The sequence below is a fragment of the Mesocricetus auratus genome, unplaced genomic scaffold, assembly GCF_017639785.1.
Source record: "Mesocricetus auratus isolate SY011 unplaced genomic scaffold, BCM_Maur_2.0 Super-Scaffold_100045, whole genome shotgun sequence".
Taxonomy (NCBI): Eukaryota; Metazoa; Chordata; class Mammalia; order Rodentia; family Cricetidae; genus Mesocricetus; species Mesocricetus auratus.
The window spans coordinates 4,272,280-4,298,771 of NW_024429222.1; the positions used below are offsets into that span (position 1 = coordinate 4,272,280).

The 26,492-nt window shown below is 47.6% G+C and overlaps 1 long non-coding RNA gene across 12 annotated transcripts in view; it reads left to right on the forward strand.

Annotated features, from left to right (window-relative positions):
* The window catches only part of LOC106021873, an 88,065-nt gene that overhangs the window by 1,149 nt on the left and 60,424 nt on the right, over positions 1-26,492 (forward strand). For 6 of the 12 annotated variants that reach the window (XR_005873015.1, XR_005873014.1, XR_005873020.1 and 3 more), the window contains exon 1: positions 19,814-25,635. The exons of 1 other annotated variant lie outside the window; for it this stretch is intronic. This is a non-coding gene — a long non-coding RNA (uncharacterized LOC106021873). Of the gene's footprint in view, positions 1-12; positions 978-13,346; positions 14,343-16,626; positions 16,833-18,858; positions 18,924-19,813; positions 25,636-26,492 lie in introns of those variants that run through there. 5 more of the 12 variants (XR_005873021.1, XR_005873024.1, XR_005873019.1 and 2 more) reach the window with 5 other exon arrangements.

Genomic DNA, 26,492 nt, shown 5'->3' on the forward strand with positions numbered 1-26,492 from the left:
CGCGATCGGGAGAGAGGCCTCATAAGGACGCCCCAATTCTGGAGCGCCTGTGAGTCTGGATGCGTCTCAGTGGGCTGGCGCGAAGTGGGCACCAGCCTTCACAGCAGAGCCTCGGAATTCAGGAACCATATCGGACTCTCCCAAATGGCCCTTTTTTTCCTCCTAGTTTTTTCTTTTTCCCTTAATCTTTTGTGCCCTAGTTAAAAGTATATTTTCCATCTGCTGCCTTTATTCTTTCTTGGTATAACTTCTCCCTTCTTTCATTCTCCCTGTTCACTCTTCTTAGTTTTGCTCTTGCTTGCCCACCCCTCTCCCATCTCCCTAATTTCCCGTTCTCTCTCGCGCCTCGCTCTTCCCCTCTCCCCAGGTTCTGTTGGCTACTGTAGATTTTGATAAAAAGACAAACGAAGCTATCAGTGGGTCTGATGTTGAAGAATGAAGATAATAATGTTTCCATAGGTGGTGTTTCAAATGCCATTATTTCTCGCTGAATATTTAAAGAGATCTCTCGGCAAAGATGGATTTGCGCACTCCTGGGGTGCGAGCCGCTTGCTTGCCCCAAACCCCCGGGAACGTGATTAGACCTGAACATTTTAAAATCTAGCACTCGCCCCCACCTCACAAGTCGGCGCTCTTGAAAACACGCCAAGGCGCACCCTTCGGGTGCGCCGACGCTTCCAGGCGCGCTTGCGCCTTTCTTCCCCAAATCTGCCGGTTATGGAGTGGTCCTTAACAGTCTGTAACATTTTTGGTTTCTTCAAAGTCCCGACCTCCGGGCAATCCAGTGGCCAGAAACCCAGTAAAGCTAGCGGTCCCACAATCCCTTCTCATAGTTTACTCTTCGGGAAGCTCGGGGGAAAATCTTTACACGTGCTCGCTGTTGGCTCTATGTGTGATTAAGGGTGAAGGAACCTCCTCCCCAAAACAACAAATGAACGAAAACGCAAAAACTGCTTCGCGCTGATTAATTAAAATGGGTGAGCAGAGACGAATTAATTGTGGGTATCTAAACTTTGATAACTTTTTTCGTTCTTTTGAGTCCTCGACCACGTAGAGGCGGGCGCCTGGCTCTGCAAGCGGCATCCCCCGCTAATTTCTTGTTTGTTTTCTTTCCTTTTGGCCCGGAGAGAGATGAGGGGAGGTGGAGGAGGGGGATGGGAGGAAGGGGACGGTTGGAATGGCCGGGAGAGGAGAATTGGTCTTTATTGTTGGTGGCGATACATCAATTACAGGCCATTGTCTCGCGCCCAAGTTCCGCGGTTCGCTGGTGCGGTCGCCGAAGTGTCAGCAAGCTGGCAAGGCACCGCGTGTCGCGGAGCAAAGACATAATTAAATCAATAAAAATGAACATAGAGTGAGGGTTAATTTTTATTTTTGAACGGGTCGAGAAAGCGAAGGTCAGTGAGGTGCAACAGCTGGAGTCCCTCCGACTGCTCTGCACACCTCCAGGCCAGAGCACTCCATGGGGTCGCGCCCTCCTAACCGTGGATGGGGGCTGCTGCTGGGAGATATGGCCAAGAGGTTGTGGCTTGCAGGTTCCTCAGGAAGGCCTGGTATTTGGGGACAGATACCCAGTAGGGAATGAGGGTGGCCGAAGTGAAGTGACAGCTGTGCAGGGGTCGCGACCTCCCGGACCAAGACGAAACGCACCCTGGGGAGACGCTTATCAATTGCGCAAACTGCCTTTGGGGCGCGGGGGGGAGGGCGGGGGGTGTCTCTGTTCCTTCCAATGTATCACCTCACTTTCCTGATGTCTAGTTTGTCCTCGGTGAGTTGGCTGGCCCGAGGGCCGTGGCCTAGGGCTGCTGACACAGCATAGTTGCCAAGGAAGGGGTTTCGGTCTATCTTTGTTCGAGCTCCAGTTTTAGGAAGGGATGGTGGCGTGTGAAGGCCTTCTATTCTGATGCCTGGTTCTTTTGCCCGTAAAGTTTTCTAATTATGGCCCAGTCTGACCTCGGTGTGGCCTGGGTTGAGGCCTTGTGTGGGTCCCCTACTCGCTTTCGGGTTCCATCGGTGCAGGTTGGGAACCCTACTCCAGAGGTGGAGATGGTCCTTAAGCGCCCTGGCTATGCCCCAGCTTCCGAAATCTCCAGCCCAAGGTCCCAGGCCGGGACTACAAGGGCAGTAGAGGAGGTTTCGTTTTCCTGCGCCCGGCAAAAAGCGGCAAAAAGGCGGCAGCGGCGCCCTGGGGGCGGGGAGTAGGCACGTCGATGGTATCAACATTATTGATGGGGAAACGTTCGGGGCAGGAGCCGGGAGATCAGGTTCCCAGTCCCTCCCCTCCCCGGAGGTGGGTGGGGCCAAGTGGGTGGTGAGCTTGGTGTGCGTGGTGTGTGTGTGTGTGTGCGCGCGCGTGGTGTGTGTGTGTGTGTGTGTGTGTGTGTTTGGGGATGGGGCGCCTGGATGAACCACCATTAACCACCTGGGGTTTATTTGTGCTTTTCTTGCCTGGATGCCTGCCGGGTGGGGGTGGGAGGAGCAGGGAAGAAAGATTGAGGTGGCTTGTACTCCTGCCCTTAGGGTTCTTTTCTGGACTTGGGGCTTGGGGTGGTGGTGGTGAAGACAGAAAACAAAAGACAAATTTGGAAAGCATTCCGTAGGTTCGGCCTTTTTCCAAGCCTGAGACTCCGCTTTCCTGGGAATTTCACAGAGTTTTTCCTAAGTGAATTGATATAGTTTAAATCCTGACCTCCCTCGGATCTTGGCTCAGCTTCGAACCCGAGGCCTTGGAGACCGAACTGTGTGCTCTGCCCAGCAGCTGACTCCTGGCGAAGTGGAGAAAGGCGCAGATGGGAGTGGGGAAGGGGGACCAGACCGCCGTCCACCTGCAAGGGCGTTCTCTAGACCTCTGTTCCCGCAGCGCGGAGACAGGGTGCTCAGGTGTGGGTTCTAGAAGGAAATTCAGTCGTGCACAGCGGAGGCAGGATTCCACCCAGGCAATGGATCCATTACTACCAGTGTGTGGCAAACTTCATCTTCCCCTCCTTGCAGGGCTGTTTTCACACCGGCATTTAAAAACGGAATAGGCAGGGGACCGCAAACGGTCCTCCAAGTTCGCGCTAAGTTCTCCGTGCCCCGCATGCAACAGTGCCTCGTTAAGGAGTGCCTGGGTATAAAATTCCTCCCAGAGGAAATGTCCCGAGGCAGAGACAGTGGAAAAGGCTAATCGAATTTATAAAAAGAAAACCTTCGCTTCCTTTTGGTTAAATCCTTTTGCGGTTTTCTGTGCGAGAAAAAAAAATTACCACCAAGCAATCGCGTGTGGCTAATTCTTGGAATGAGTAACCAAGACGTTGAGAAAGCCCAGCAGGGTGCACAGATTCCCCTCAAGCGCAAGGAGTAGGTCCCCAGGACCCAGCGAAGAGTGATTGTTTCTCATTAAGTGCCTTCAGTTGAGATTGAAAGTAAGGTCTCTAGGGCCCCGGCTCTGGTGTGGTGTGCGTGTATTTGGGGGTAACCGGGAACCTGTCAGGGAACAACTAAAAGAGATCGTCTCCAATCGCGGGGCGCCCAGACGTGGTCGAAGCAAACCTCCTTCAGCAACTTTTTTTTTTTTTTTCCATTTATACTGTCACTTTTTTTTTTCACCAGCAAAACTTACTAAACAACAGGTTAAAAGTTTTCAAAGATGTTGGCTTCATTAAAAGGCTGGGTGCCTTCAAAACTCACTCGGGGAGGGGCTTTTCCCCATTAATTTTCATAGGGGACAAAGAACCTTTTGGTTTCATTTTGATAGAAAAACAGAAATGGCAAGGTCTGGTTTCAGGACTTGTGCTGTCAGGAAGGCCTGCCTGTCACTCACATGGGTGGTGACTTACAAGTCCCACACGAGTCAGCTGAACCCTGGCTTTCACAGGGCATGCTGTGCTGGGTTCCTGCCTATTTTTAAGAGGTTTTTCTCCTAAGGAGGAAAAGCCTGTCTTGTCCCTGGATGCTAGCTGACTCAGCCATAGCTTTACCTCTCCTTCAGGTCCAGTCAGACTGCCGGCCTCTCCAAGCCTGCGCCCTTAATTAGTGCACTCTAGCATCTCTCTCCAGCCTCGGCAACTCCGCTTTTCCTCAACTTGATGTCCAGTTTAATGTGCAACAGGAATTTGAGATGCGTACAGTTTCCCAACTCCAAACCCGTAGCCTTGCATTCTCTCAGGATAGAATTCGGAAATCATCTGCGTTCCCCAGGCAGAGCGAAGAAGGAGCTCTAGAGAAAGTCGTCGTTCTGATCCCTGACTGCCTTTTAAATTTCCCTAACTTGCCCTAGACCTTTTGGAATATTTTGTATTAAAATACAATCCCAAGAAGCCCTCCCCACGTTGCTTAGACTATAACACTATAACACTCCAACCTTTAGATTCTGCAAAGATGGCATTGGTCTGGCTCCAGCTTTTTTTTTTTTTTTTTTTTTTGACTGTGCTACATCCCCAGGCTGCCAGGGGATGGTTTCTTCTGCAACCGAAGCATATATGTGACTTGGGTGTGTGTGTGTGTGTGGATGAATTCCGTGTTTCCCAGGGTTGCTTTCATTTTTTTTTCTTTCTACCTTGGGCCTCACAATGCCTTCAGTCTGGCTAAAGCATATTTAGCAGATCAGCGCCCATGACCTCAGCTCCCCACCCAATCTTTCTTTGGTTCATCTCGGATATTCGCAAGGCCGGCCTTTCTGCACCTGTGCTGCAGAGGTGTTGAGAGTGTGGAGTCAGAGCAGGCTATTCAGATCTCACAGTTTGGATGTGTCACTTAACAGTGACCAGGGACGATAGCCCTAGGCTTGCTTTGTGTTCACATCTTACCTAACCTCATTTAAATTAATATCATGAACCTATGTTCCCTGCTTTGTAAAGTATACAGTAGAGGAGCAGTATAATGCTGGCTAGTGCCTAGCAAGGAGCCAGCTTTGCCTCCTATAAGCAAACCTGCCTCCATGAGTTCCTCCGTTTGCTAAATGGAGATAATAACAGTCCTTATTCCATAGGATTCCAGGGTGGTAAAGGAGTTAATATGTATGAAGATTTTAGGATGGTGGCTGGCGTGTAATTACAGTGCAACTGTTAGCTATTATTGTCATTAACATCACAGGTTTGCTGTGGGGATCAAATAATATGATGTGGTCAAAATATTCCTACTTCTTCTATCCATCCATTCATTTATTCATTCGCTTCATAGAGAGAACTGTTGGGTGGGCATGGGGGAAGCCACTGGGAAAGACTCACATTCATTCCCTTGCTTAGAGTAATACATCGAAAGGATTATTCCTTTGATTATGTTGTTGCCTGGCTCGGTGTTAAGGGTGGAGGAGGGAACAAGCAGTGCAGCGAGAGAGCATGCTTGATCTAGGAAGTCTTTGCCAATCCAATGGAGAAATCCGAGACTAGAGTAGGCTGTGCAGGAGACGAGCTCACATACCCATGTGGGTCCTGGGGCCGCAGCCAGGCCTTCTTGTGCTTTGGGAAGGCTGGGGGCACCGCGGACACAGGAGCAGCTAACTACTCAGGTGCCAGGCGGTGCTTGCTGGGTCTCTCTATTTGGCTTTGTTGTATGGAGTCCCCTGAGTCGTGCACAAAACAGAGCAGAGCAAACAGGGCAGTAAGACAGGAAGTGCTTCCTTGGGCTCTAGATGGCGTCAACCAGGTGTAGAGTCCTAGGCCTTGCTTTTCCAGTGTTCTACCCCCCACCCCCTTTCTCTTTCCATTTTGTCAAATCATGAGAATTCACCTTGGCCATTCCAATAGTGTGCTTCCTGTTGCCTGTCTTGTCCTTGGAGTAGCTGCCTTTTGGTATGGACTCAGCCCCTCCAATGGCTGCTGTTCCTTCTGTTATTAGGATTATAACCATGTTGTGGCTCAATGTAATCGAACACCTAGAGGCGGAATGCAAAGTGCCCTTGTGAACTCCCTCCCTGTGCAGTGAGATTAAAACGCTTTTTATGGCTGGAATCTGGAAAAGGAATCCAGTATGTGCAGCCGTACCTGCTAGCATAGAGCACAATCCCTGTGAGATGCCTGCAGCAAATGGCCTTAAGAAGTGCCCAGGTGTCAGCTAGTGGAGGGCAAGGCTCACCCCCCCTCCCATGATGGAGAAACAGACAACGTTTAATTTGTTACTTGATGTCGTTCTACTCAAAAAATAATGCCGGGGGGGGGGTGCACAGGACCTTTTATTTAGAAGCTCCCAGGAGCTCAGCAGTATGTAAATTATATGTGAGTGTCCTGGCTTGTGTGGCCACAGTTGGGGGTGTTAAACACGGTCTAGCATTTCTGATGATTTGTGGGAGCATTGCAGTGGTGGAAAGGGCACTGACATTTCTCACTGTGCATACCATAGGCTTCCAGGTCTCCGTGGCTCTGTCCATCTGCACTGCTGACCTGCCGTAGGAAAGACCTCTGGTGTTGGTGGGTGGCCCTCTGAACATCTTCATTGCTTTGGGGAGTGCAGGGATTTTCAGAAGCGGAAGGATTTTTGTAAGTTAAGAAAACACAAGTCTCCAGTGGCCCCTGGCCTGCTCACGCATTCAACCCTTTACTCACAAATCCATGGAAGCAACTTGGACCAAGCAGCTTAACATGCCAGAGATGATTTTAAGCATGCAAGATGTAATAACGTTTAGCAGGACAGACAGATATGTTTGGTTTAAAAACAAGATCCATCATTAAAAGGATATGTACTGTATAATTTCACTTATACAAAATTCTAGAGAATTCAAACTGATCCACATGCCAGAAAGTGATGGCTAAGGTGATTACATGGGGAGTGGAGGGAGGTTGTTAAAGGGAGGGAGGGCACTTTGGGGAGGGTTAGAAATGCTTGTGCCCTGGGATGGATGCTGCTGCTCACTGTGAGTGAGCGCTCAGCAGTGCACAATTAGTTGTGTTAATAAAATGGAAAGCTTGGGGCCTATAAGATGTTTCAGATAAACCAGTTAAAGGACCTGCTGAGTTCAGTCCCCAGAACGAACCCACATAAAGGTGAAGGGAGAGAGCTGACGCTCCGTCGTCTTCCGCTTTGGCACACACCTCATGGCACGCACACCCCTGCCCCTGTGTACATGCGCACACGCTGATAACGGTCAAATTGAAACTTCTCACTCAACAATTATACGAAATGGCTATGTTATATTAAGGTCTTAAAGGGGGGAGGGACATTGCAAGTGCCACATTTAAGCACTTGAGCCTTAAAGGTTGTCTGGGGCTTGTCACCTTCGGCTTGAGGACAGCACACAGTAGTACGGAAGTGGGACTGGGTTGCCACCAAGTCTTGGTTCTGGAAGGACCTTTAGTTTTGGTCAGGTGTACTGATGCTTCCCATTGATCTGACTAGAAACAACAGACTCCTGAATGTCACAGACTCCTGAATGTCGGGAGCTCGTGGAGTCTAACAACTGGACTTCCTACTGGGGAAGGAAAAGGGCACAGCTTCCCCAGACGGGTGGGTCCAGAGCGAGCTCAGGTCTGAGGCTAGACCCACTGTGACTCCCAGCCTGGCATGTGACTCACTGGTCACATGTTTGTGCTGCCATGTAGTCACCAGTTGTGGTGAAGGGTCATCTTTGGTGGAAGACCAGTAGGTTTCTTTTTCTCCCACAACCTGTCATGGACCAATATTTGTGCAAACGTAATAAAATGTAGTAGCATGAAAGCGAAACAGAAAACAGTCACACAAAATACAACCTCAAGCTTTCTTACATTGTCTGCCTCTCATCAGAACCCATTGCATATCATGAACTCTGTGATGGGGCTGTGAGAAGTATCCAGGGAGCAGAGTAGAGGGGGCGGCAGTGGGCTGTCCTGTGCTCACATCCCTGCTTCTGTGAGGATGCAATCCTTGGGATCCTTAGCTTGCTACAGTCACAGAGGCCAATTTAAACAAAGAACATTCTCATGGAACTGGGGAGTGCACAGATTTTACAAGGAGGGTCAGGGACTGAGCCTGTTCAGAGTCTCCCAGAATAAGCTCATGATTCCTTCTGGAAGCAAATCCCATTCTGACCACGAAGGAGCCAGGAAGCACAGCATCAGACCCACGGTGTTTTCATACAGGTCTTGGCTGCTGTGTAGAGCCTTGCTGGGAAGCATTTGTTGATGGTGCCATAGCTGCAAGGGAAGCTGGGAACATAGATGCATGACATTTTCAGCATCGGTTCTGGGAAGCATCTAGGGTGCATGAGGTAGGCAGCTCCCTGAGCTAGATGAGCCAGAGTGAGGTCAGACATCTGGGTGGGCTTTTCAGAACCCTCTGAGCACAGTTGACCACTTCCTCACAATGCACACTTACTGTCAGACAACAGGGCCCCTACCTCTCTCTCCATCCCCTGCCCTTCAATGGGTGGTGACTCTTTCACACTCTCAGCTCTGCCTGCTGGGGTTAGGAGTCTTGAAACCCTCAGAAGAATCTTGGGGCATCCTCAGGAAAAGGGGGATGAGAAGGTGGCTACCATTCATTGCTCACTCTCCTGGATTTAGAGAGAGCTGGAGGTGAGCTCATTGTACCCCCAGAGCCCTTAAAGTATTTCCACGGTTTCTAGTTCAAACATGGGAGAGTTTATGCCATCTCTTTGGGGTCTCTGAGCTATGGAGATGCTTGTTGCCTACAATCCTGTGTCTTTTATTTATTTATTTTTAATTGGAATTCAAAATTCAGGCATGGTGCCACCTACCCTGTACTCTACAGACTGAGATAGGGACCGGCAAGTCACACCAACATGGGGCTGCATCATGACATCCTGCCTCAACCCCTTCACTTCCCCCCAACAAAACAATAAGCTAAATGGCAACCCCCCCCAAATGTTAGAGCCCTCAGGAAAGGAATGATCTGGGGTGGGACTTTCGGAACTCACAGCAGAGGTGTGATCTGGACTTTTTCCATGTAGGTAATTTCTAATCAAGGGTACAGATTTGCTAGGCTCAGGGATGTGGCTGCTTTGTGGTTTTTATGTGTGGTCTGTAAATGCCTTTGATTTCCACCTGATGAAATGGTGGGGAGCTTAGAGTAAAGCTAAGCCTGTCCCAGTGACTTAAACTGTCTTTGACCCTCTTACTCCTGATGAGTTGATAGCTGGTGCCAGCTGTCAGTCTGTGTGACCCCAGCCCCCACCAGGCTCCCAATACTTAGGACAAGCAGAAAGTTCCAGTTCTGCAGGGCACATATTGAAAGAGCTGGGATTTGGGGAAAGGAAGTCTGCATTAAAACCCGTATTCTGCTATTAGCAGAAGAATTAGGCCTGAGTGTTCTCACCTGGTAGCACTTCATTGTAGTCTTGTGTGGACTGAAGGGCTTCGTCTGTGCACTTAGCTGCCTAGCAAGTGTGAGGTCACCAGGCTGTCACCCCCAGGGGCAGGCCATGGGTGTTGTTGAACGAATTGAATAGAGAGGAAGGTTGGGGCATTTATTTGTGCACACTGTGACAGTTTATATGAGAATGTCCCTAAGGCCTGCATGTTAAATGTTGGGACCTCAAAGTAGGACTGCTTGGGATGTGGGGAGCCTTTAAGAGGTGGAGCCTAGGGGAAAATGTGCAGATCACTGGGGAATGGCCTTAAGAGGACCCAAGACAGTTCTGTGGGTTTTGTTTGTTTGTTTTTCTTCTTTCTGGCTTTGAGGTGAGTAGTTTGCTTTGCACATGGCTCCACTATGCCACCCTACAGATCAGTGAGCAAGGGGCTGGAAAGATGGCTCAGTGGTTAGGAGTACTTGCTGCTCTTGCAGAGACCTGAGTTCAATTCCCAGCATCCACACTAGGCAGCTTATAACTGCCTATAACTCCATGGAATCCAACTTCTTTCATCTCCCAGGGCATCTGTGTATCCCCTTCTCTCTCCCTCCCTTTCTTCCTCTTTCTCTCCTTCCCTCCTTTTTTCTCTTACACACACACACACACATTTTTTAAGGAGCCCAAATAAACTTTTTCTCTTGCAAGTTTATTCTCCCAGATGTTTACTATGTTGAGCAGGAACTGACAAATGGGTAATGCCAAGTGCTGATGGATGCTGTGTGTTAGAGGCTGCTGATTACAACATAAGCTGCCATTACAGAGAAGACCGCAGCAGACTTTAATGCCATCTCAGATAACCTAGGGATCTTGCCAGGATGAAGATTGTGATCTAGAAGGTCAAGGGTGGGGCCCAAGAGTCCAAATTCCTAATGAGCTCCTCAGTGGGCTGCATGCCGTGGACCACTCTTTGTGAAGTGTTAATTGCACACAAGTGGCAAATGCAATTGGCAAGCAAGACTAGGTAGGGTAACAGGGCAGTCACCTTAGTTTGTGACCTTCCAGTAGGACGGTGGCCCATGGAGTGATGGCTTAGAGCTTAAGAGCACTGACTGCTCTTCCAGAGGTCCTGAGTTCAATTCCCAGCAACTACATAGTGGCTCACAACCATCTATAACGAGATCTGATGCCCTCTTCTGGTGTGCAGACGTGCATACAGACAGAACATTGCATATATAATAAGTAAAATAAATCAGAGAGAGAGAGATGAACGGTCAATAACTAGGCAGGAGAGGATAGGTGGGACTTCTGGGAAGAGAGAGGAACTCAAGGGAAGACTCTGAGGGGCTGGGGATTCGCTATGGAGAGGCAGAGGAAATTGGACATACAGTGCTGAGGAGAGTATGTGGCAGAATGCAGATTAATATAAATGGATTAATTTAAGCGTTAAGAGCTAGTTGGGAACAAGCTTAAACTTAAGCTAAGACCACCCTTCCATAATAAGAAGTCTACATGTCCTGTCATTATTTGGGAGCTGGTGGTCCAAAGAAAGTTCAGCTACAGAAGTATACTTCACTGATCTCTCAATCCATTCAAGTTGGCAATCACGATTATCCACTCTACCAACCATGTTCCTGCCTCCATGCCTTTGCTTGGTGCTATAATTTTCAGCTGAGGGTAACTTCCAGCCAGGGTCAGTTTATAACACCTGGAGGTCTTTTTTATGGTTACACCTGGTGAGCGCCAGCAGTTCTTAAAGGTCTGAGGCTATGGAGGTTGCTAAATACCTTCAGAGCACAGGATAGCTTCACACAACAAGCTATGTATAGGCAGGTCAGTGTTAGTCACTCTGGGCAGAAGATGTGCAGGCAGGCCAGTGTTAGCCATGCTGGGCAGAACAGCCTTTTGGCTTAAGTGGTTCATCCTACAGGAAATGCTTTCCTTTTCTGCCTTGCAATCTCTTGACGGTTCTTTGAGCTGGCTCGGGAATGGAAGTTTTCAGTGTTTATTTCCTAATTTGTATCTTTTTTAGTCTAAATTCAAGGTCAGTGAGGGGCTTTCCTGTCCACTCGTCCTGCCTGGCTGCCTTTGGCAGGATATTATGGCGTGTCACATTCTCCTTCTCATGTAGTATGTGTTGGGTGGAGGGGAGGAAAGGACTCCTTTGGTTGTATGTTTGAGCTACTTTAGTATTGGACATTACTGTTTTGGTTACTGTCTACCTTTTCTGACTGCGATCGGTAAGGGATGTTCACCCAGAATTCAGGACAGACTACCTAGACCCACTCTGCTTGTAGCATCTAGACCAGTCACTTTATTTTATGGAACCCAGGAGAAGGTATAAAAAAAAAACTCTAAGCAACTAGTTTGGCCCCTCCCCCTCAATAACAACAACAAAACAAAAAACTTGAGGAAGGATTGACAAGGTGTGGCTTCCTTTAAACAATTTAATTTGGCATAGATCTCTCAACAGCACACAGGGCTTCAAAACACCTTCCCAGGTTTCCTGGAACCGGTACTCACCACAGACTGTGCCAGAGCGCTCTGTCGTACATCGTATATAGGTCCACATGCATCAGTCCTCAGAGGGGGCTGGGCATGTTGCCTCCTGGAATGGTTTCTTTGCTGCAGGCCTGCTCAGGAGATGTTTATCAGAGAGGGTCAGACAGGTCTGCAATGGACGGGCCCCCATTCTGTCTCCGGTGGTTTTTTATTGCTAGTGATAGGTGCCATCAGTGTCTTGCCTGAGCAATGGCCATGCTGCAGGCACCTCTGTCGGAGCATCTTATTGATCTGTTCTCCGGCTCCTCCCAGAAGACAGGAGTAGTAAAAACTCAGAGGCTGTTGGCTCGAGCAGCCATGGCGCTATGGGCTGCAGCTGTTCTTTGGGGTGCTTACAAGTGTCATCATCCCTACAGCCGCCCCACCCGGCGTCACAGTCCCTAGCTCCAGATCACAGGGCTGCACAGTGACCATCCAGCAAGGCGAAAGCTGCTTCTGAGTTTTTTCCCCATTGAGGCTGTGTGGCTGAGATTCATTTTCCCAACATTGACCCATTGGACCTCCATAAAATAGGATTGAAAGCAATTAATCTGGGGCAGAACGCCCCTAGAATCTCATTCATAAATAATCCTTCTTGGCCTCCAGCACTGGTATATAAGTAGAGATTTATAAGCTCAAACCTGCAGGCCAAACTGCAGGACGTACCCAGCCTCTGGCTTTACACATGAGATTAAATGGTTATGATCAATAGATTGCCATAAGCACCCGGGGACGTTTTTATGGCGTTTACATAAGGCTTTATAATGTAGAGGAGACAGGATCTGCCACCAGCCCCAACCCGGGCATAAAATGTATCTTATAAATAAAAACACAAAGGCACTTTGGCAAAAGTTCTGTTGTGTAGCTGTGACAGCTGCAGAGAAAGAACTGTAGTGAGTAGGATAGACTCAGAATGCTAAGGATATGCCATGGGTGGGGCCAATGGCATTGATGAGTTATAACTGTGTGGCTAAGGGCTCTGCTAAGAGTCGGGGAAGGGGCTGAACATGACCCCCTTACCTTTGAGCTCCATGACCTTGGGTCACTCAAGTTCCCTCTGTTTTCCCACCCATCCGTTTATTGATGAAAATAATAGTATCTGTCTTCATTTGTTTTTTCTTCTTCTTTGGTGACGCAGGATGTTTGTATCTTCATGCATGCTAAGCCAGTATCCCACTGCTGAGTGACAACCTTAGCCCCACATAAGCTTCCTCTAAGGATTCAATGAACTGAAGTGTATAAAAATATTTAACTCATCCTCGCAGCATATAACTTGATAACAGTTAGGAAGGAGGAGACGATGCTGATGGTGGTGATGATGTTAGTGATGATGGTAATGATAATATGATAGCAATGGGGATGGGGATGGAGATGGTGATGATGGCAAAATATAACCAGATATCTTACTTCTTACCTCTTACCGTCAGGTGGTAAGAAACAGGTTCAGCTAGTGTGGTAGTTTGAATATAATTTGGCCCCCAGAAGCTCACAGGGAGTGGCACTATTAGGAGGTGTGGCTTTGTTGGAGTAGGTGTGGCCTTGTTGGGGGAAGTGTGTCACTGTGGGGGTGGGTTTTGAGTTCACTTCCTTTTGCCTGAGAATCAAAATGTAGAGCTCTCAGCTCCTTCTCCAGTACCATGTCTGCCTGCACGCTTCCATGTTCTGCCGTGATGATAACGGGCTGAACCTCTGAAACTTAAGTCACCCAAATTAAATGTTTTCCTTTATAAGAGTTGCGGTGGTCATGGTGTCTCTCCACAGCAGTAAAAACCCTAAGATAGAGAGTCACTCCCAAACATGACTGGTGACAAAGGGGCCCAGCCAAGCAATTACAGCTATGTCTCAGAGATGGTTGTTTGCCCTGCAGAGCTGGCCATGGACTTCTGCCCTCACTCTCTCTGGCTTTGTTGTGCTACCCTTGGCTGTGTGTTCTGAGACTGCAAACTCGTTTTTACTGTGAAGACTAGCAAGCTCTGATTTGCTATCCCAGACTTTGATATGCCAAGAAGGAGACGGTTTTGCCTCTATCATCATTCACTATTCCTGTTTGTTTGATGTTGGTATTGGAAGGTTTCAGTCTCCATATTTTGTGTTCATCCAACATTGCCAATTTACAGTGAGTATGACAAATAGGAACCAAGTGCAGCCAACATCTAAGTATAGAAGTTACTAGTTAGATAGCCAGGATTCTAGGTACCATTTCGGGGAACAAAAACCCATGTTTGACTCCAGATATTCCTTCCTGGGGCCATGGGAGCCTGAAACCATCTCAATAGTTAACTTGTCCTGAGCCTGATCTAGTGCCAAGCATTCAGGGAACGCTTTACAAATGTGACCACAGTAAAGCTTGGCAACAGCCTGCAAAGGGAGCCCCGTGTCTGTCAGCATCCTTGGCTGTCAGCAGCAGAAGCTGACTCACTGTCACAAGAAGAGCAGCTTTATGGGAAGGGTGCTGGGGGCGTGTAGATCTATCCGATAGATGGAGGACACGGCTCTGAAAGAGTGGGCACTCGAGGAGCCCAGAGAGCCAGGTGTGCTCCAGTTTCTTCTCTGGAGATGCGCTTAGGCCTGTGCTCAGAGGATTTGCTGCCCTGACTAACCGGTAGGTGTGTCCACCCTTGTTGCCACAATCAGTTAGGCTTCTAGCTCTCTCCACGCTGCCTTCAAGCAAGACAGGCTGAGCATGCCGCAAGACTTGCCCTCTGGCAGGGAAGGAGGTCTTCTCTGTTGCTTGTCCCTAGCTTCAGGCAGGCTGTCCTTTGCCAGGATTGTATGCCCCTAGGGAATCTCTGAGAGGAATTTTAGAGATGGGAGGCTAAGGTGGTTCAAATGGGTAAACACCTTCTCAATAACATACATGTTCTTCCTGTACAGATTAATAAATAGATGTTCAGAAGGGTTGGTACATTGCCCAATTTCATACAGGAAACAAGTGGAAGAGCTGGGCTTGCATTCAGGATTCTTCTATTTGACTACTAATCAAGGCTCTGTCTCTGATTAGAGAATGTGCTGGGTGGAGCAGGCCAGCTGGCAGTACCGCAATAGTCTAGGGATTAACTGATGGATATTTAGTGTCTCAAGTACCTGGGGTTCCTGAATCCAGGGCTGTAGGTATGATCTCAGGGTTCCTGTATGCTTGTCATGTTCCACTGCAGAAAGCCAGAGTATATTTTGATACTCACTTTAAAGCACATGAGAGGGAGGGGCTGCGGTGGTACAGGACGAGGCTTGTCTTTGCACTCTGCTCTCTTCCACACGTGACTACCCGACTCCCGAAGGGAAATGGGCCACATAGAATAATCCACGCCTCACTCAGAGGTATTGGATGTCCCTTTCATCTTAATTTCCTGCATCCCTGAAAGGTGTCTCTGCTCTGTGTGGTCTAGGTCCCACCCCAGCCCAGAAGCTACAGTGAGCTTACAGGTGACTCTCTGGATGACCCTGCAGGGCAATTCCTAGACAAGGAGGAGTCCTGGGCACAGTCCCACAGAGCCACCATCATCTGGTGCTGGGGAGGGGCAGCTGTGGTAGGAGCAGGGAGGGGAATCTCCTCGGTCATTTGTGGATTTGGCTTTGCTGTTCTCTTCAGGGATCCTGAAAATCTGTTCTCTCACCTCTCAGCCCAGAGGATTCTCTGAAAGATGTGTAAGGTCTCCCGGTGGGCAATGGTTCCAGAGCTGGGCATCTGGTTACCACATCCTATCTGCCAACAGAAAGGCCATAGATAGGTCAGGGCATGGATGGGTATGCAAGTCAGAGCCATACCACCAGGTCTATAAGGACACCTACTGTCCTAGTCTGCATTGAGGCAGCTGCATCTGTGTGAACTCCCCCAGGTCAGGACTGTGTAAGAATCAACTCTGCTCCGGAATGCAGTTCTCCTTGAATGGCCGTAAGTGGAGGCAAGTAAAGGAATACCTAAAGGCTCTCCCCTCAGGGCAGAAAGAACCGTGCTCAAGAGAGATGCATGATGGTTGCTTGGATTTTGAAAGGCTGGCTCCTTTGAACTTCCAAAGACATTAGCTATATGCACCTACTGAACATGTTCCATGAGGTACAGCCAGAAAGTCCAAGGAGGAGGTGCGCTCCATTTGCATAATAGGCTCAGGCTTCCTAGTGCTTCTGTTCCCAGCCTGGGCCTCACAACTGAAAGTGCTGCTCCCTAGAATGTCATCATATTGTGGAGAGTAAATGAGAATGTTCCAAGACGTCAGCAACTTTGCGGTGGCTGTATTGACTTTCTAGAGCTCCCCGCATTCCAAGTAGACAGCCTCATTCTGTGCAGTAACCAGAGGACCAGGGGAGAGAGACAGATCAGGGAGAAGACGAGTGCAGGAGGCCAGGTCTCTGAGGTTTCAGAGAGCATCTATACAGCTCTGCCAGCCACAAACCATGTGACCCTAAGCGAGATTATCCTTGTGTGCAGAGCCCATGTTTCCCATACATACACGAAGAGACTTTGCAGCCCCAGCATTTCAAACTCATACTGCACTCCACTGTTTGCACTGGGTTTCTAGGAAGGACAGGGGTCTGCCGAGCCAGTCAGCAAGCTGGGGAAGGAGCTGAGAAGTGAACCCATTGTGAGAATAAGACCACAGAGTTTCCTGCTGCCACAGTCAGAGTGGATTCTGGGTAAAGACTTGCTGAATGAATGAATGGATGGATGGATGGATGAGTAATGTGTTAAGTTTCCAGAGTTAATGTAGATTGCAGAGATGCTGACTCTATGAGGCCCACAAGGAAGGTCTGGTTTGAATGGTTAGACAATTTTTTTTGTTTTGTTTTGTTCTTCAAGACAGGGTTTCTCTGTGTAGCCTTGGCTATCCTGGAAATCACTCCATAGACCAGGCTGGTCTTGAGCTCAGAGATCCACCTGCCTCTTCCTCCAGAGTGCTGGGATTAAAGGCATGTAGATCACCTGGGAACTTACTAGAAAGTCAGGTTTCCAGGCTACAACAGTAGCCTTTCTGGGAGCTTGAGCAAGTAAGTCTTCCAGGTGAGCTGAACACTTGATAAAATCTAAGTGTGGGATTCTGGCATCACGGAATCTAAACAATGACGACGACAATGATGATGATGATGACGACGACACGTAAGTTTAGATAGAGCATAAAGGAGGCTGCCCCCAAACCCCTTACAGGCTGCTCATGGTTTCCGTCTAGCTCACTTTATATCAGCTCTACTTTGCCACCTTGGCTGGCCTCACTCATTTGTGGTTCTCTCCGCTCTCTGGGGTCTGGTCCCTGCCCGGGCAGCTCATCACCAGCCCTAGCGTGGCTTGAGCACCATGGGGGAAGTGACTCAGGCGCCTCTTCAGGGAAAAGGCTCTCTTCCATTTCTGGCTCCCCTGAGTACAAATAGGAATGAACTGTCTCCTCGCCACATCAACTGTGAAGAATAAGCCCCTGGAACAGAGCCAATCCTCAGTGAATGCCGGTAGAGAAAAACAGAAGTCAGGAATCCTCCATCAGAGGGACCGGCATACACTGGAATTCAAGGTGCCTTTTCGGACCACCAAGCTTTGTGCCACTCTGCACCTGGCATGGCCAGAGCAAAGGCAGAGTTCCCTCCTGTAGGTGTTGCTTGGCTCTACTGCTTCCCATAGGTAGTATTTTTACATCTGTTTGGGTACCTGATTGAGTGTCACCTAGGGCAGAACTTAAGAGAATTCCAAGAATGCTATTTTTCTTTTTCCTTTTCCTTTTACTTTTTGTTTTGTTTTGTGAGGTTGTCCTGGAACTCACTCTGTGGACCAGGCTGGCCTCGAACTCACAGAGATCCCTCTGCCTCTGCCTCCTGAGTGCTGGGATTAAAGGCGTGTGCCACCAACGCCAGGATTAAAATGCTGTTTTTCATTGCAAAGAATTCCTTGTGAGGTGTGAGTCACAGCTGGCTTCAGACTCAGTCTTCTGGCGAGTAGAAAGATTGAGGTAGGGGAGGGGCTTGGAAGTCCACTATAGAGCCTGGAAATAACATCTAAAAGGAGCTTAGGTACAAAGAGGAGTTGGAGTGATTTGTATAATGATTTGCATAGGGTGTGCAAAGTCATTGGAGCTTGTGGGGATGAATGAATGCTTGAGTTCCATCCTGCAAGCATCCTTGGCCTCTGCTTGCTCACAGCCTCGCTGCTGGAGCCCTTCCTAGGCAGGTGGTGGCTTTGGGTGGTCCCTGAGGCTCTCCTTGTCATTCTTCTAGAAGCATGCTGGGGGTCCCATGTTGGTGGGAAGAGCGCCTGGACTTCCTGCTGTGCTGTTTGCTGGATGTCATGATGTCTGAGCTCTCACAGCTGAAACCATTAATGGCTGTTCTCCTTTTAATTCCTCCCGGTTGTTCTCATTCCTGCTTTAGAGAAACCTCTGATTTTCACTTGTGAGATGCTCGGCTGAGCTTGTCATACCCTAAAAGGTGATTTCAGTTCTCTGATGCCAAAGAACCCTTTTCTGCTAATCAAAACACAGCTGCAGAGGCCCGTGTGATTTGCTAATGGGCACCCCAACTCGGGGGTATGTCTGTCTGTACCTGGAAAATAGATGTAATTAGGATAACAGATATCATAAGGATATGCTAATGCATCAGGTAAAAAAATGGGCTAGAAAGGCGACAGGCTCATGCTGCCGAATCCCACCAGACCAGCTGTGCAGCTTAGCCAGGGGCGCACGCCATCACCCCAGGCCTGCTCCAGCACCAGTTCTAGAGACCTCTCTGCATATGCCTCATCCCCCTCTGCAGGGTACCTCATACAAATTACATTTAAAAACATTTTTTTTGAGATTTCATTTTACGTGTATGAGTGCTTGCCTGAATGTGTGTCTGTTCTGCATACCATGTGCATGCCCCCTGGCCTCTGAAGACAGAAGAGATCATCAGGTCCCCTGGGACTGGAGTTACAGATGGTTGTGAGACTACCATGTGGGTACCGGGAATTGAACCCCCATGCTCTAAAAGACCAGCCAGTGTTCTTAACTGCCTCGCCCCACATTTTATTTTTAATATCAACTTGGGTCTGCCTAATTTTCTGAAGATAGAATTTCAGTCGCTCCAGGTTTGATGAAGTTTCAGGAACTGCATCCTAGAAGTGCCAAGAGAGGAGAGCCATTTGAATGTTTTGTCTTTGGCAGGCGCCCTCTTCCTAGAGTGAGGAGACCTGGCACAATCTACAGGTCCAGCATCACCATGGGAGGAGGTGAGGGAACTTGTTGGAAGGGGCGGGTTAATCTCTGTTGCTACCTCTTCCTGCTGTGTGCCCTTGGGGAAGGGGCTCACCGTTCTGTGCCTTGGGACCATCGGCCTTAACTGGGCTCAATCCTATTCCCTCACTCAAGGAGCCTGGCATGGTGGAAGCTCAGATAACATTGCTTTGGCTCAGTTTGTGGAAGGGTAAGGAGCAGAGAATCAAGGAGTAGCCCGGGTCCCTCATTCCACTGTACAACGCCATCTGTCTGCCCCGAGATGATGCTTCCCTGCTCTGAACCTCAGCTTCTTCATTGGTCGAGTGGATGAATGGTGCCTACTTTCCTGGCCTACTATAAATAGCAGCCAATCTAAGTAGATAGGGACAGATACCTTGGGGATGCAGACCAGTGAACAACAGTGCATCATTGAGCAGGTGTAGCCATGCAGGCCAGGCTTGGGCTCTACACCCCTAGGGATCTGAGTCTGATGATACTGGAGAAACCCTCAGTCTTGAGCTCTATTTCTTGCTCATCTTCTCTATACAAAGTGACAGTTTCCTACTGAAGGACTACACTCCCCAGCTTCCTTTGTGGACTATAGGAGTTATTTCCGCCCCTGTAAGAGGCCAGATCTTCTCCTATAGACATTTTGGTCATCTGCACATGTGAGTGACAAAGATGTTTTCAATGTGAATAAACATGGTTCTACCTATGGTCAGACCAAGCATTTCTTTCTACCTTCTCTCTCTCTCTCCAGCTCTTTTTTTTTAAACAGTTTTTTTTAATGATTTTTTTTATATGCTGGATTACAGACAGCTGTGAGTTGCCATGTGTGTGCTGGGAATTAGACCTGGATCCTCTGGAAGAGCAGTTGATGTTCTTAACCACTGAGTCATTTCTCCAGACCTATGGCTGGTTTGAAAAATAATGTAATATATGGTATTAAAAGGCATGGGATGGAAAATCTAAGCCTATTAGTGGCTCGAGCCCACCCATGGACCAACCTCCCTGACTGTCATACAAGCTCTGGGCCCAAAAGTGCCCAGAAAGGCCATCTTTAGGGCAGGCAGCCTTTTCACTCTCTGCCTCTGTCTTTCCTGCTCATCCTACCACCCCGACACAACCTGACCTTGGTGTGCAGCCACACTGCATCAGCCAGAACACAGAAGAACACCGGGACAAGGAAATCTGTTGGACCTAACTCAAAGGTGCCTAGTTAGGCTTCAGGGCTCACTGGAGTTTCCTTAAGACCAGGTTGGTCCAAGGCACCGGAGACTTTCCACTGGTTGCCAGACTGCTGTTTAGCTGAAAGCCCTGACAGCTGTCCGCTGGGCCTGCAGCTCCTTAACTCTGGAACTGTAGCTGGGGACTCCCGCTTAATGTCCCAGATGTGCTTGGTCTTCCCAGAACTCAGAAGATGCTCTAAAGGGCTAAGTGTAGACCTCTGTTTACCTTGGCCCTGGACCCAGCCATGGCTTCCAAATTCTCCATCCAAAGAACCCTAGGCCTGGCTGCATGCTGATCGAAAAAGCTCCCTTTGGGAGACCTCATCTCCGGGTCATTTGATCAGCTCTGGGTCCAAATCTGTCCTCAATACACATTGGACAAACGGCAACTACTGGCTCAAATTGTGAACTGCCAACTTCTGATATCTAAACTGATTTAGGTAACTCTGTGAGATGGAATGGTAACCTAATGGGAGGCCTCATCCCCCACAAAATCCACAGTTCACTTTGATCTTTCTCAGGGTTTATAGCTACACCTAGAGTCAGGATGCCCATAGCCATTTCTGCTGGGCCTCCAAACTTGCATCTTTCCTATCTGAGATAGCACAGAACTCTCGGCCTTGTGCTTATGGCCTACTTGTGTTTCTGCCTCTCCAAGCCTGGTAAGTCCCTGCTTGTATCTTCAGCTGCTGAGCATTCTGCTGGACGGTGGTGGTGCACACTTTAAATCCTAGCACACGGGAGGCACAGGTGGGCCGATCTCTGTGGGTTTGAGGTCAGCTTGGTCTACAGAGCGAGTTCCAGGGCAGGCTCCAAAGCTACAGAGAAACCCAGTCTTGAAAAACCAAACCAAACAAAACCGAAACAACAACAACAAAAACATTCCAGGTTGTCTGCTCCCATCTGCAGACATACACAAACTGGTTATGGATATGCAGATCACCAGGTTGAGTCTTACAGAGATTCAGATGTCTTTTGAGTATGGATAATATGGACAAATTGTTGCATGCTGTCCCATTCTGCTGAAAAGGCTGGCTCTGGAGTTGGAATTTGGACTATCTGCCCCAGACTCAAGAATGTTTGTGTAAGTTTCCTCCAAAGTCTCTGTCCAGGCTCAGGCTGACCACCTGACTCTGTGACAAGGAGGAGAGAAAAACAAAACATCCCAGGAAAAGACACTTTGCTCTTGAGAACACCTAAGAAGTAAACTTTTCCTGTAGAGGTTACGGCAGAGTGTTTAAAGTCCTGAATTCTCCCTCTTTCTTCTTGGTTTTGTTTACTATCTTTAAAGCTTTTGTTGAAACTTTAACTTTTTGTATTTTACCATTTCTAAGTTCATTGAGTATGATTTAACAAGGATGTATAGATCATCTTTTACCATAACAGGCCATGTATGTAACTTGGATTCAGTTCTTGTTTAAGAAGAGGGTATGTGCCTGCTGGGTATCATGTCACTTCCTGCCATCTTGGCTAATGACCTAGGCTTACCTTGGAATGCCGTGTGCCTTGATGCCACCTTGGAAGCCATGTGACTTAGCCACCATCTTTATTAAGGTTAAAAAAAGGGCATGCCGTGTGACTTCCCGCCATCTTGGTTAAGGTGACCATGTGATATAAACCAATCAGAGCAGCACCCATAAAGTGACTACACCCACTGAGCTCTACTTATGTATCTCTGTTTTATTAGACTAAGGAGGCAACACCAGCTTACAAGATAAGGTTTGTTTTGAATCTGAGTCATAGAAAAAAAACTGGCATTTTTTAAAACTAGACTAAAAAAGACCAATCTCTCTGTGGACCTTACTTATGGTTTTAAATTTATTTTAAAGGGATTGATCTTTAATTCAAGATTTACATTTTTAAGGTTTAAAATAAACCTTAAAATTGTAATAAAATTATAAAAATCCCAATCTTATAAAAGAGTTACTTACTAATTATACATTGTTAAAGATAATTAATGTATACAAGCTAATTGGTCAGTCATGCTAAGTACAGATGTAATTTACAGAGATCAGGTTGGAAGGAGAGATCTGTTTTTATCTCCCACCCTCTAGTCTCCTGTTACCTTCTGCCATATAGTATTCTGTATATGTTGTCAAATTAAGACTAAAGCAAGTAAAGTAAAGCAAGTTTAAAGGAAACAGCTTGTTTGATGTAAAATAATATGCAAAATCAAGTATGTCTTGAAAATTGGTCATGGAAAAAAGTGAATGCTTGAGCAAAATGGGTTAAATTTACAGTACACTTGAATGACAGGGATGCACCCGACTCAAGTAGTTTCCTTAGATGGAGCACATGTTCCCTTGGATGGAGCACCACCAGAGTAAGTTGCGTGCTGACCTCCTCTCAGGACAAGGATGCATGGAAATAAGAATAAAATAAACAAACAGCAAAACAAAAACCCCACGCCTTCTCTAAAGAATTACTCCTGGAGTCTCACATGATGGGAGAATGGAGTCTCTCTCTTGCCCAGCAGAAGATCTCAGAGTCCACACCCACACCCTAAACATCTCAAACAGCAGAAAGGCAAATGTCAATTACTCTGCCCTCAGTGTCTCCTGAACTGACGCGTGAGGCTGCTGTGGACAGGGAACAAACCTTGCCCGTAAGCCTACCACCGACTGGCGTGGGACCTGCAGGCTACTTCAAGGGGCCATGTCCTTTACCCTGGTATTCAGTTCCTCCTCTCATGGTCCCTGATTATAGGACAATGCCAGACACTGCCATCAATCTCACAGCTTTGGGAAGTTGTTCAGAATAGCCAAGGATGTCTTTGGCAGTTGGTTTTGTGTCTGTGGAGTCGATAAATGGCTCTCTTAATTGATATCCCAAGGCCTCAGGTTCTTCAGGACTAGATGACTCAGAGGAAGGAGTTTCTCTCCAACCTGGGCTAACCTGTGGTACTTTGAAAACATAATCCAGTCAGAGAGTTCTGGGGCTATGCCGGTGTTCTCACCTGGAAGCCTACAAGGAGCACAGGGCTTTGGCCATGAAGTAAAATGCCTGAGTAAAGAAGAGACATCACTGTTCTTCAGGCATTCAGTGAGGCTTGTGAATATTTTCTTAAACAGTTCAAAAGCCAAAAGCTCATCCAATTTAATCTTGCTCAATTATACCTCTAAACAACCAATCTATTTTTAAATAGACTGATGTGAAAAAACATGCTTACTACTGTCACTAGAGTGGTGACCTAGAGATCTGTCCTTCTGCAGAAGGAGCCGAGGGTTGGTTTTCTGAGCCTTCTTCTTTAATTCATCCATGTTACATGTAAACTGTTTGTTACAGATTTGATGTGACTGACTGCTTTCACCTCTTGGTTCAGTGTATGGAATGAGAATATAGAGATTTTTTTTTAGGTTTCTGTTAATAGGGTTAATTTTACAAAACTTTGTAAAATGAATCATCTACTCTTGACAAGTCAGACACTGTCTCTGGGAATATAGTTTTTAAATTGGAAATCATTTCTTTCTGGGGAATACAACTTAGAATTAAGTTGTCTCTTTACACAGCCTGACAGTATAAAATGTATTCACTATATAATCTTTGAATATAACTATAGCAATTTATATTAAAATATGTATTATCATGTTTTCAAATACTGGATGTGGTCTTTTAAGGTAACAGTTCTAATTTTTAAAATTTAAACTTGTCAATTTTTTTCTAGCCAAAAATTTTGTTTAATTTGAGATTTGCATTAAGTAGTAGCTGGCGTTGTTACTATTTGAAATGGATATATGCAGTTTATCAGACTTGCAAGCAAGGGTACCACTCACACACTTTCTGTTCAGATTCATCCATTGGACCCTGACTTTTCTTTTTTTCAAGACAGGGTTTCTCTGTGGCTTTGGAGGCTGTCCTGGAACTAGCTCTTGTAGACTAGGCTGGTCTCAAACTCACAGAGATCCACCTGCCTCTGTCCAAAGTGCTGGGATTAAAGGTGTGTGCCACCATCACCTAGCTTGGATCCTGACTTTAGCTGACTTCTTTTACAAAGCTCCCAGGTGCTTGTTCCTCATGCAGGAGACTGATGTTCATACAGCCATTCCGTCACCGTATCGTTCTGCAGAACTCTGGCACATGGTCCAGCCACTTGCACATTTGTGTTTAATTCAAGTTAACAATGATGTAAAAGTTTTCCTCACTCAACTCTGTCTCTTAATGTCCCCCTCAGAATTGTACAGTTACTGTCTCCTGGCTTATGTTCTGGGTCTTTGTCGACTGTTAAGTTCTCTTATAGCCTCTTGGATGGGCCCTCTTCTGAGACACTGTAGCTGCTGTTCCCTCATTGCCCTTCTGTCAGCCTTGAAGCAGTTACTGAAAGACTGATGTTTCCAAGCCCCTAAGAGCAGTTTGGATGACTTCTACAAGAGGGCTACTGGGCTCTGGACCGTCCAATTTGTCTCTCTTCTTGCCACTCTGGGTATTGTTTTTTAGGGACTCAGAGCTGAAACGGCTGAACTGAGCCTCCTTTGCCTCAGTTACCCTCTCTGTGTCACCGGCTCAGCTCAGCGCACCATCCTTCCGTACCAGCTGGACACCATGACTGCTGCAGCATTCAGAGGTTATAGGAGCAGATCTGACTCCTGCTAAGGATGGGATCTGTGTGCTCCTCGAACAATCCTGTTTCCACACCAACAAATCCTAACTGGTTTGAGATGGGGCCTAAAGACACAGGGACCAGACAAGCTTCCTTCTGGTTCCCTCCTGCTCTGGTTCCTCCCCTGGATCAATCACCCTTTCCTCTTCATTGTCCTCACTCCTATGCTGTCCCCTCTCTTTTAAACGTTTCACTTTCTGAACTTCACCCTATTCCCAAACAGAATGTTCCACACAAGCTCTCCCAGTAACGCTCACCCTGCAATACTCCATTTGCTCCTGATAGACCTGCAACAGCTCTTTTAGATGCTGCGGAGAAACTCTGACTAAAAGGAACCTTCTTTCCAGGCCAGATGCAATTCTTTAGATCAGTTCTCTAGTTCCTCCTGTTCCCCTCCTTTGATGCCCTGGCTCGTCTGCTGGCTCATCCCGTGCTATGGTCCTGGCAATGGGGCCAGTCACTGTCTCCCTGAATCAACTCTACCTATGCCCCCTCCGCCCACCTTTGTTCTTTCCAACCCCTCAACTGTCCTAGAAGATCTGTTTCACTCTATCACCAAATTGCCTGCTTTCAGAGCTCTACTAATTATTTTCCAATTCTCTTCAGGAGTACAGGACAGCCATCACTTGAACCATCACAGCGGATCAAGTTTAAGACTCTCCTCCTGCTACATGGCCAGAGGACCCCCCTCTTCGATGGACCTAGGCATAGACCCTCCTCAGTGGAAAGCGGATGTAACACCCCTGCCCTGCGTTTGAATATCCTTTCAGAGTTAGGAATGATAGTTTCCTGCTGAAGAACTATACTTCCCAGCTTCCCTTGCAGACTTGGAAGTCATTCCTGCCCCTGTAAGGGGCCTCCACCCATCTTCCCCTGTAGGCATTTTGGCAGTCTGAACGAGTAAGTGACAAAGATGCCCCTCAGTGTAATAAATATGGTCCCGCCTAATGTCAGACCAAGTCTCTCTCTCTCTCTGTATTCTCTCTCTTTCTACACCTGCTCTTTAAAATAATATAACACAAAGGGCTACCTAACCCTGTGTGTATGCCTCACAGTATGACTTTTACGCTCCCTGGTGTAGGCATTCAGCTCTCAACAAGCCTTGAGGGCCTGCATGTGCACATTCAACTTGGGGCCAGAGACAATCCTGCCCCTCCTTTTTATTTTATTTTTATATTTTTTGAGACATGTTTTTTATGTCCCTTAGGCTGGCCCCCAAATCTCAATTCTCCCAACGTTGCTTCCTGATCGCAGGGTGTCCCAAATGCACAGCTCAGCCCTTTCCCCTTTTCCCCTTTTCTCTCTTTTGCGAGTCTGCAGAAGCTCGGGAGATGTGTTAGTGGATGGAGACATGAGCCACCCGAGCCAGTGGATGTCTGGGAGGTAAATGCTACCAGGAGAGACTTCCCTGTCCTCTGGTGCAGTGAGGACTGAGACTTGCCCCACAAACAGTGAGTGAGGGTGACATGGGCTCATCTACCTGTGTCTCAGGACCCTGGCTTTCAGTTGGTCTCCATGGCATTGACAGACCGATGACGCTGTTTGACTTTGGGGTCACACTCTGGTTTTGCCTTCACTCTTTCTTTCTTATTTACTTGTTTGTAGTACTGACAGTTTTAACCCAGGGCTTCTCACACTCTAGGGAAATGTTTCTACCACTGGGCTCTAGTCCCAGCCCTTAAAATTTTCCTTCCTTCCTTCCTTCCCTCCTTCCTTTCTTTCTCTCTTTCTTTCTTTTTAAATTTTAAAACATGGTC